Source organism: Euprymna scolopes, chromosome 38, assembly GCF_053919585.1.
Source record: "Euprymna scolopes isolate OS-2025 chromosome 38, ASM5391958v1, whole genome shotgun sequence".
NCBI classification, from domain to species: Eukaryota; Metazoa; Mollusca; class Cephalopoda; order Sepiida; family Sepiolidae; genus Euprymna; species Euprymna scolopes.
Genome location: NC_136519.1, coordinates 13,142,254 through 13,155,200, shown reverse-complemented (window position 1 = coordinate 13,155,200; position 12,947 = coordinate 13,142,254).

Here is a 12,947-nt window from a genome sequence, read left to right as displayed (position 1 = left end):
CTCAGATATTCAATTACACAAATAATTGTTAAATAAATATGATTTAAAAAGTTGGTGTATATGCACTTATGTTACCCTGCCATTTTAAAAAATCGTATTTTCAAGTTAAATTCAATGTTAAAATAGTTTTCTAAATAATAATGTTTATATTTCAACACGGTAACATAAGTGCATAAGTGCCAACATTTTTAAAAAATAAATTTGATAAAATTCGAAAAATACAAAAAAGTTAAAGTACTGTTTACTTAACTTAAAGAGAAATCTGAGTTCGGTTCGTAAAGTTTTTTTTTTATGAATAATCCCTATTTTTTTAGAATAGAAACAAATCAGAATAATTATGTACGTTATATTTTTTATATTTTAGTCTATTTTAATGAAAAATGGTAGCGATATTTAAAGAGAAAATTAGGTGCAGAGATAATTCAACAGTTTATTAAAAGCGTAAACAGTAAACATAAAAACGCCCGGGGGTCGTAATTTAAAACGGCGATTCCGTATAATTATCCAGCAAATAAATCTTCCATGAGTATAAATATTTCCATATTGAATTAAATATTATAACATTTAAATTCCTTTTTATTTTTAATATTTTCGTTTAATCTCAAAATACACGGAATAATAAACTATAAAATATTTATTATAATGTAATGTATCTTTTTTATGTTGTTGTTAATACTCTGATTTTATTTAAGCGATATGTACCCGGAGTGACACTGATACCGTCATAAAAATCCGAATTTATTTGGTCGTAATGCTCAACAAAATACAAAATTATAAAGAAAAAATATTTATTGTTGTAACTTTTGACATTATTTTGCTTCGTACAGTTCCAAAATCGACCTACCCTAATATATATATATATATATATATATATATATATATATATATATATATATATGTGTGTGTGTGTGTGTGTGTGTATATATATATATATATAACTACTTCATTTACTCACATAAATTAATATACGAAAGTATATATTCATGTGTAAACTTTAAGTATTTACTTCAAAAGTACTCAATGCGTAGGTAGAGCTAGTTAGTAATTTATAAAACATATATGGCGATTAAGCTACACTGAATATTCGGCGTTTAATTCACTATAGGATTCGTCAGGCTTATGCGCGAATTCTGTGGTTGTTTCTCGTTTTTATATATGTTGAGGATTTTAATTAGCCAATCACGTTTCTAGTATCCACTGCGCCCCTTCGTACCACCCAATGGGCACGCATTTTATCGAACAAAGGATCTGTTTTAGAACTAGGTTAGTGGTTTAAGGAAGACGATTTTCCTCATTTCTTCTCTTTTTTATATATATAAATATACATATGTGTACACACATACATGCACACATACATATATATATATATATATATATATATATATATATATATATATATATATATATTAAACTGTAGACGAGAAATAGCAAACAATTGTGTTCACAAAATAAAACTTACTCTAGGATAACGATACAAAATAGCTTTAAAACTAGCAAAAACAATAGAAAACAAACAAATAAATAAACATGAATATACATAAACGACCACACACACACACACTCATATATATATATATATATATATATATATATATATATATATGTAGCCAGACTTTGTGAACACCCTGTGTGTGTATATATATGTATATATTTATATATATATATATATATATATATATATATATATATATATATATATATATATATATATAATGTTTGCGACTATGGTTTTGCTGTTTTTTAAATCTACATTTTAACAAGTAAAAAAAAGAATAAACAATTATTTAATCAATATTGTATTCCTCAATCGTGTTCACAACTTTTTTCCAACGTTCAACAAAATTCGAAAAACTTTGGAACCAAAACCAATATAAATAAAATAGGTTATAAGTTATGGTTAGTTTTGGAGTGTATCGTGTGTTATATGTGCGACAAATTCAGTCCTGGAAATGATTTCTGTTGCTTTTTATACGTGTGATATTTAGACACACAAAAGTACGCCATAACAATATAAGACACGAAAAATCAAGGAATAAAAAATGGCTCCTGATGTTTATTATTCAGTAGAAATCTTATTAAAATAAATAAGATTTTATTCTAATCTGAGGAAAAATTCTTGTAGTTTTAGAGAAAAATATTAGAGTAGAAAGATATCTAGCACATAGGAGCTTCTATAGTTAAAAAGTAACAGATTGCTGATTGATAGTTTTTCTTAGATCAAGGAGGCACGATTACTGGCTCTTCATCAGAACACATTCCATTAAATAACTTTAAAAAAAGCATATGTATTATAAGACATTACAGCAATAAAAAAAATGTTAAAGCCTGGTTGATGGCGCAGGACGCTTTAAGATTTTAGACTAATTTTAGGACTAAGAGAGAGAGAGAGAGACAGACAGACAGACAGACGGACACTAGATGTGGTAACAATACTTCATGTATGGGAAAATGTTGGTTTCATTGAGATTGTAAATACTCTCAGCTGTGAGTAGTTTCCTAACCGATTAGAGGGAGTAAACTTCTTTGCAGCATCCTTGGCAATATCTTCAAAGTATTTTTTACAATTACGTTATCTGAGAATGTGCATCAAAGGAATTTTAACGGCAACTGAGAAAAATTATTGTTATTGTTGCAGAAAAAAGACTTAGTCTTAGCATGAAATCTTTCCACCCAGTTCCATACCCATTAAACTGAAGATCATTATCGATGATGTAGGCAATAGCTCTCCCTCTTACACACACTCTCTTTCTCTCTTTATATATATATATATATATATACCGAGGTTAAGCAACGTTGAATCTGGCTAGTACTAGATGGGTGACCATTTGGAAATTCTAGGCACTGTATGTGGTCTCCGTTCATCTCGGCATTGTTTCCAGCCGTCCAGTACCTCAACTTGCCACTGGTTTGTAATAATGTTGACTCAAGAGAGGCGTGGTTGGAGTCTGCGCAACTCTTGCCACACAAATTTCAAACGCAGGCATTCTTACAGCGAGTCTCCATGGTCTAAAGACTGAAGGAATTCACCACTGTATATATATATATATATATATATATATATATATATATATATATATATATATATATATATATATATATAAGAAAAAGAAAAGAAATTAAAACTGAAAATTAAAATTTACAGCTACATTTATTGTTCGACAGATTAGTCCAAATTTTTTGTTCAAAATCCTTAATCTGCGGAGTTAAAAAAAAATGCTATTCTTGCGATTCTTCTAATCAGAGAAGAGAAAGAAATTAGCAAATTATTATTATAGCAGGGCTAAAATTTACTTGCTAAGACATTAAATGAAACAGTAATTTATGATGGTCTGTCATGAATTGCAAAAAAAAAAATTGTGTCCATGTCAGTTACAAACACGTGGAAATATAGAAGAAATAGGAAAAAAAAATGAACAAAAGAACAAGGACACATTGGGAATCAAAGTTCCAGCTCGCATGAAGATTCACTCGATGGTAAATCCGACAAGCGAAGAAAATCACAAAGAAACAAAAAATAAATAAGCAGAATTTAAAAGTCAGTGGAACGCGCAAGTGCGTTTTAGAGTGAAAGTATAACCCAAATAGAGAAGTAATTCAGAGCGAAAAATAATCCAGTTGGGAAATAAGTTAATGCGGCTTAAATGAACGTAAACTTGCTCTTGAAGTTAGTGAATATATATATATATATATATATATATATATATATATATATATATATATATATATATATAATTATATATATATATATATAATTATATATATATATATATATATATATATATATATATATATATATATATATATATTTACTAGCATAGTCACCCGGCGTTACCTGGGTTGACATGAAGTTCCATTTGAAACATGCCTGCTATACTAATCATTTTTATCATGGGTAACGTTGATAACTCGACAGCAATTTCCAAAATAAATGAACGGATAAAAACATGTAAATGTAATCGCCCCCAACAAGAAATATCTGATACCTTCTCCACAAGATATTTCGGTAGAATGGATCACTTTCCTAAGAAAACACACGATTTTGTGAACCTAAAAGAATAATGTTTCTAAACATTAATGCATGGATTTATTTTTTATTTTGGTAAATGTGTAGTTTAGCGGCGTAAATTATTTTCCAGACAAAGAAAAATATATAAACTATTTATTTTTATATAAAACGCATTGTTAGACCCAAAGGCTGAAATAAATCCAGAAAAAAAAATTATTATTATGTCTTTATCATTTCCATTCGAGGCAGCTATATTGCTTTTAAAATTTGGCCTTTCTAAAGTTTGACAGATTGGTCTTTTTAAGATCTTTTATGAACTATGTTTTTGGCCGCCATATTTTTTATTGTAATGAAAGAGCGTAAAAAGAGCAAAAATTTGCCTTAAAAAAGCCAATCTGACGAACCTAAAAAAGGACAAATTTTAAACGTGTAAGGCGTGCACATTTAAAAATGATGAAAAAACATGAAAATGAATGTTTTGTCTGCCAAATAATTTACGCTGCTAAACTACACATGTACCTAGATTTTTTTGTAAGGGCACATATTTTCCTGGCTTTTTTTTTTGTTAATAAAGGAAATTTTATATTTGCTTTTTTTTCGGGGGGGGGTCTTTTCGATTTGCTTTTTATTTGTCGTTTTATGTTTCCTATATAATCCCCCCCCACACTTGAATTTGTCATATTTTGGGCTTTGTTTTGTTTATTAAATTGTAAGGTGAAAGTAGAGAATGGTCTTAAAGAATAATTAAATTTATCATTATTTTATGTTTCCAATTTTATCCCCACCCCTGTTTTTCCCTTACTCTCAATCGCCAAACTTTAAAAAATACTAGAGGTGACATGTCTCGTTGAACGTTTGGTGGCCAAAAAGTAGGCGCGTATTTTACGTAAAATTTATATAAAAAAAATGCTCCTCCACTCTAACATGTTATTCTTTTTTAAAAATTTCTATTTTTTGCACTTATTTGTACTTCTCCAAACTAGTAATATTCATAAAGGCTGTTTAAATGTATTAGACTGAAAAAATGTAGATCTCCATTTTTTAAAGGGTTAAGCGTCGCTGGGTCACGTCGTATAAAGTTACCTTTTTAATTAGAAAATTAAGTTTGTAATCAATGAAGTAACGCGAAAAAAGAATACAAAAAGAGTAAATTGTTGAATTTAGAGGGGTGGCATTTTTTTAGGTATTAAACGACGCTGAATTACGTGCTAAAATATTACCGATTTCTGTATCGCTGTAAGGAATAAAATAAAACAAACAAATGAAATCTTTTCAGTTTTTGTCGTAAGTGTTTCTTTATATTTAAAATAAAAAATAAAAGCCAAACATTTTTTCTATGTACACGGAATTATTTTTTTCAGCTAGAAACATAATGAAATTACCAAATGATATTTAGTAAACGTTTGGTTTTTATGGATAGCATCTAGAAAAAATAACTCTAAAAAAGTTTTAAAAAAAGGTCGCTGTTTGAAATATTAATTCCAAAATAAACTGAATTAAATATATTATCAATATAATTGTTGTTTAAAATTTATTAAAGAAGAATTTTAAATAGAATACTTAAAATAATTATCCCCCTAAAAACATTAGCTAAGATACCGCTGTTTAGTAAAATCAAATTTTCTTAATGTGATATGCAAATAAGGTGATATCTAAATTGTATATTGTTTCAAGTATCATACTCTATAGACAAATAAATGAAATATTAAGTAAGACACGTTTTGTATATATCAATCAAATTATGAACAAACAAACCAACAGACAGGAATACGAATATATATATATATATATATATATATATATATATATATATATATATATATATATATATGTAACAACAAGTTAAACGTTTTAATTCAATAAATAGGTTGGTAAAAATTTAAGTGCAGTAAAAACTACATTTAGTATCCGGAATAATTTTGTTTATGTTTTTCTGTTTATTTAAAAAAGCGGTGATCGAGCAACACTGCTAGCGTGCTATGAGATAAGATACGGCTTTTTTTTTTAAATACCCGGGAAGGTTTTTCACACTAACTGATTGATAATAGGATCAGTGTAACATGTTATAAGCAAACAAATGCAGTTATATCAAGAATTTAACTCAAAAGAGTTTTTAAAGGAAGGGCTTGTGATTAATAGTTTAATTCTATATAAATTAGACAGTGAAAATTTCCAAAAGGATATATATACATATATATATATATATATAGATAGATATATATATATATATATATATAGATATATAAATGGATTTTCAACAGACGCATTTCCAATTTTTCCTGTTCTTCCCATTTGACGTTTTTCTCCCATCCTTACCATTTCTTCCTTTCTTAACTTATATAAACAGTTCTTAACTGTTAAATGACTTTTTTGCTGCAAATATTATAAAATTTATATTTGTAGTTTCTTTAATGCACTAACCTTCAAAATTTGTTGTATATATTGCAAACCTCTTCCCTCTGATGGGAAGAATTGCATTTTTCGAAACTCCATGGAATAAGGGTTTTCTTGTTTTATTTGTACTACTTGTCGAATAATTAAAATTTTGTATATCTTTCTTACAGATTTATAAAGTCTTTTTTTTTGGAAATTTTTAATAAATTTTCAATTTTAACATTTTTATGTTAAACTTGCAGGATTCGTTAACCGGCGTTGCCCGATGGAAGTATACGACAGCCTCGTAAAAAAATAAACTAAAGTTGTTGCTAGTGGCCAATCCTCGACGTCCTAATGTTAAGAACGACTTTCGGAATAGACACCTCATTTCATGAGAGAAATTGTTAAATCATTTTTACCAAGTTTAAACTTAATATATGTTGCCAGCATACCCTCCTGCAAAGAATATACACCCAGAAAAGAAATTAGGATCGCAGTGTCGTGCAGAGAGAAGTAGACTTGTTTATCCCGCGTGTGTTGAACCTTAAATAACAATTCATAATGCATGTCATTATACTTCGAAAACTAAAGCTAAAAGAGATTGTCTTATTCAGTATAGCTTGAAACCTATAGAAGTACTCAGTGTAAAGGAAATTGTGTAGTTGGAGCTAAGGTAAAATATTTTCTTTAAAGACCAAAGAAACTTTAATTAGAGCAGTGTCTAAAATGACTCCTAAAAAGAGAACTAAAAATTATTATAGTAAAAAACCAAATATATAACAAATGAGTTTATCCGTTGGAGATGTAAGGAGAAATTTGTACTAAATTTTTTGGGAGAAAAAAAAAATTAAAAATTGACGTAAATGTAGTCAGACACAAACTGAATCAAAATGAATCAAACTGAATCAAAATGAATCAAAATGAATCAAAATGAATCAAAATGAATCAAAATGAGAATGTTTTAGATGTAATTCAGGCCTAGAGTGTAAAAAAACTGTTTATACAAAAATAACTATTTTTTTTATTTGTTAATCTGTCAACAAACAAAGCATCCACAGTAGTATTAAATATTAAATATAGTATTAAATATTATAAAGCATGCAAGAAAATAGCATCCAAAACGGCCCCTATAATGCAAAAGAAAACATAACCAAAAAAGAAAATAGGATCGTTTGGAAGGCGCACCAAAATCGAAAAATAATTATTGGTTTATTTGTAATTTTGTTAGGTGCCACCTACTACAACTCTTTTTATGAAGATTCGGTGATATTTTAATCTCATAAGTTCGGACGTTAAATCCAACGATATTTTTATTAAATAAAAACATTAAAAACATTGCGATTTTTTAATGTTAAAAGCAATGTTTTTAAAATGCTACAATTACATGTACTGTTTAATAAAGAAAAAAAAACCCTAAACAGTTGCCGCAGCTTATTTTGTAAATATTTTCATCTAATTGAAATACTGTTGGTTCGTAATAGTTTTTCAGAATCGTACCATAACACTTAATTTTAAATCAAAGGAAAAGGTGCCGACGCTTCTTGTGTAAATGTTTTAATGTAATGAAAGTATCGTTGGTTCGTTGGTTTTATGTTTATACGCGGGTACAGACAACAGTTTGTATTCGTTTACAAAGAGATCAGTTCTGGTTATCATCGTATAATTTAGGATACTGAAACAGTACATGATAAAAAGGAATCTGCGATTCCATTTTTTTATTGTATCAATATGTAAATAATGTTAATGCAAAATGAGATAATTTACGATGCTGAAACCAATAAAGCAACGGCAATAGATGAAAACATTATCGGAAGCAGCTGCGAAAACTGATTTGTACTAAGACTATTTATTTGTGTAATTTTAAACTAAATGTTATGGTAAGTTTTTGTAAACATTTGTCTGTAACATGGCAGAAAAGCGACGATAGAAAATTATAATTGATTTAAAACAGTAAAAAGTGAGGGTATAACTACGTAAAGTTATGGTTATGAGCGTAAGCATTAATGCGGGAGTACCTCAAGGGTCGATCATTGGACCACTATTTTTTCTGATATTCATAAATTATCTCGCTGATATGTTGTCTCCGAGATGTGTATATTTACTGATGATACAGCGCTCTATAATATGTATCAATGAAGAACAAATGACAATGGCAGAATCGTTAGCAAATGTCTTCCAGACCTTAGTGGAATGGGGCCGCAAATTGATTATCACATTTAATGCAAGTCAGACTACGTTGTTCTCTTTTAACAATTACAAGTCGCCTCTCTAATTACACTCAACCTAAGAATTCCTCCTTGCAAACTCCTCGGCTTAATATTTAAGGGTAATATGCACTGGAACAAAAACCATTAAGGACATTGCGAAAGCTGCTACAAAGAAGGTGGGTTCCCTCTATGGAGCCTGAAGACTATTCACACCTGAGAGTATTATGCACCTCGATAAAACTACCATTCGCCCATAAATCAAGTATTGTTGCCAGGGATGAGCTGGTGCACCACTAGCCTCGTCTTCTTGGATAGGGTCCCAAAAAGAGTTTTCAATCTAATATATCCCACTTTGTTATGTAAGTTCATACCCCTATCCAATCTCCACAATGTTGCATCTCTGTGCATGTTTTACAAATATTTTAACGGAATACGCTCTGATGAACTCGTTACACTTGTGCCCCCCTCGACGTATATAACCCCGACAAATTTGCTTAGCAACAGAATCTCATTCCTTCACTATTGATATCACTAAATACCAGACAGCTTTGTAATCTACTAGATTTTCCCTCCCACAGCAAGACGGTTGGATCAGTTTACTGCTTCCTCGCCCCAAACGGGACTGATATTTAGAAGTTTGGATATAACGCAAATTAACATCTAGTAAATCCCTCCAAGGCATAGTCCAAATAATAGCCACGTATGTCGAAGTGGCTATATGCCTTGTTTGGAGTGGACGTGAGTAAAAATAATATATATATTCATGATAATTTTTCGATCAGATAGAAACAAGTGGAGACCTCTTCAAGCGATACAGCTATTACGCAAGTCTTCAATAATCGTTGCTTTTGTATAAGATGTATCGCCGGAAGAGGTCTCTAGTTACTGGTCACTAGCTGAGCGAAACATGCTTATGACTGTGTAGCAAGAAATTACTGCTTATGTAAAAGACATAAAGAGTACACCCTGCCCCACTTCAGTATTGAGCACTCTTGTTTTTACTTCGTTAAACTTCAATGGTTACTTAACCTCTCGAAAAAAATAACCTCGGATCATATATATATATATATATATATATATATATATATATATATGTGTGTGTGTGTGTGTATGTGTGTGTGTGTGTGTGTGTTATTTGCTTTTGTGTTGCGATACTTTTTGAATGAATTCAATTAATTATGCGAAACTGCATTTCCACCTAATTCCGAGTTGGAAATAATTTCCCCTTTGACTAAGTTGGTACCCCAAAATTGAGAGCGGCATATGTATTGTTTTTTTGTGTGTGTTTTCTTTTGTTTTTGTAAATATAATATCCCTTACACGTGTTTCGTCGTCTATGACTCACCGGAATGGCTGAATCTTGCTAGATTCAGCCCCGTCTAATAGGTTGAAGATGACGAAACACGTGTCAGTGGATAAACTCTCACACACACACACACACACACACACACACACACATATATATATAAATATATATACAAAAATTCTTTATTTTTTTCTTTTCTCATAATGGGTTGTCCCTGATACAATCTATTAAATATTATGGCGATGTGCCAATGTTACATAAGTTTCTACTTTTGTATCTATATTATATTATTATATATTGTATCTTTGTACATTTACTATTCTGACTGTTATGTATAATTTGGAACTGTAAAAGATTAGATTTAAAGTACGAAGTATGTAAGGATGAGGCATGAATTGATTTTGGAAGATAATAGTATGGTGTAGCTATATTAAAAAGGTTTAGTGAGGGTTGTGTCAGTTTATCTAAAATGGTGATAATTCTGTATACACACACCCATATATATATATATATATATATACGCACACACACATATATATTCGTAGACATATACATGACAAAAACTAACAGAAATAACAATAATTTAAATGAAGCAAAGATGCTGATCTGGATCTTCTGATTGGTATTGTTGCATGAGATGATGCGTTTGTAGTAGAAGGAGATACATATGTTCAAATGTTCTTTCGTAGTTATAGGTGTTATAGACAGCATTAGTGCGCAAACATAATCCTGAGTTTTAAATTGGGCAATTAGCCATGGGGTAGGTTTCAAGCTTGTTGATGGAGTATTTTGTTGAAAAAATAATAAATGAATATAGTCATGATGTTACAAAATCAAGTGTGTTGGTGAAGTATTTTTGTAGAAAAAAAAATATAGTCATAATGTTATAAAAATCAACCGTGGGTTCTCTACATAAATGATGGCTATAATTAATTGTGCATGAACTTATATCCTCGTGAACGATGGTGGGTTCCTGACTAGAGCAGGAAACTAATCGATTTGATTGAAAATGGAAAATTACACAGATTTCGATGAAAAATATTTATTGATTCTTATTTAATTCTGGAAAGCTCACCTCTAACACACACACACACACATATGAATATATCTGTACGCATACTTTCCACGCGCGCACACACACACACACACACACACATATATATATACAATTATTTCCACAGTCAAGTGACATCCTAACTCACAAGAGCCATGGCATCTAACGAACCAAGTGCAAGACTTGAGGTTCGCCCTCATTTAGGCTCATCCGTCCAACACATCAAACCCCGGATTCAAAACTCAAATCTCTTGCATTCTAGTCGAATACTCTGCCACTTGCGCAAACGCGCCACACACAAAAAAAATCTGTTAACTAACACAAATCAAGAAACCCCGGCGAAAACCAACTATAGAATGGTCCTATTTTGTCTCAAACAAGTAGTCAAGCAACCAATGTGAAACTAAGCCGATGTCTCACGAAGAGGATCTATATGTATAGTAATTAAAATTCGAAGAATATCAACTTGGTTGGTATAATAGTGTTCAAATACAAATAAAACTACTAATAGTTATTAATGCAGATATTTATGGCTTTTGCTATTCTAGCAGGGCAAAATCTTTCCAATATAAATATTAAAAGAAAAAGGCATACATTATTTTAGTAATCTGTATGAACAGATCGAAACGTCGTCATGCCAGTGTAGCAAAGTTGAACAGGTTAATATAAAGAAATAAATTAATATATATGTATAAATATATATGTTATATTTTATTATTGTTGTTATTGTTCTTTGTTAAAAGTGAGTCTTATTAAAGTGCAGTTAGAGAGTCTTATTAAGAGAGAATCTTATTACAAGTGATGTTGTTGTAAGAGAGATTGTTCGTGTTATGATGACATTCATATTTATAAAATGTTCATACTTAGAGGTGTTGATAGAAGCTCTTTCAGTGAGGAGATAGTGTTGAGACAGTCTTAGTGTTCATATTGTGTATGTAAGATGTGTATGTAAAGACATTTTAAACCACATGATATAGAAGACATATAATAACAATTTTCACTTTACCTTTTGGTAGAATTACAACACAAAGACGACGTTTATAAAAACACATGATGGGTTTATTTCTTCTACCGACCGGCCGTGATTTTCTGAGTCAAGAATTCAAAGCTTCAGATTCTAAGTTTCAAAAGTGACCGTCTCGCTTCTAGACGTTCGAATCCCAACTGCAGACTATCATCTGTCGTCCTCAAACTCCCTCTCAGTTTCTCCCCCAGTTTCTCCTCCGCTTAACTCTAAAATTTCTAACTATATCGAGAACTTCCCATTTTCCATGACGTCATACACATGTTAAAACATGTGTCTTCTTTCACGTGTTCTGGAAATGCGTGTCCAAAATTTTTTCCTTTGTTTACAAAAGGAGTTTTAACCTATATTCCCAGTAACCTATATTTCCAATATGTTAAAAACATGTTTATTAAATTATCTTGTAGTTGCATTCTTTCCATTGAATTTTCATAACAGAATTGACAACACACATTCTTTTCTTGAAACTATTTTATCTCTAAGCTAAACAATGGTTTGTTTTCACATTACATTGCTAATTCTCTCTCGTAATCTATTTCTAAACCTAAATTACGAGGTTCGAATTTCGTCTATGCTATTTCATTTTCATTTTAACTAAATCTCTCTATTTTTATACTTACATGAAAAGAGGACAGCCTTATCATGTAACATATATTCTATGCACGTAAAACATTTGAAAATATTTATATAAAATATTGAAATATTTAATAAATAAAAAATACACTTCCCGTCCAAATAAGGGGGGGGCGACGATGAAAAAAGAAATAAAGGATAGGTAACTGGTCTCACTTTATTGCTTAGGAAAGCGAACATTAAAATACAAAAACAAGTAACGGTAAAGAAAACTGCTTATAATTATAAATTAACAACAAATCTAATATCTATAGCTATCTATACACCTATAAATTTATTTTTTTGTGTATTGATATTCATATTAAAAACCCTATTTTTCTATTTATTTAAAAAGAAATTAC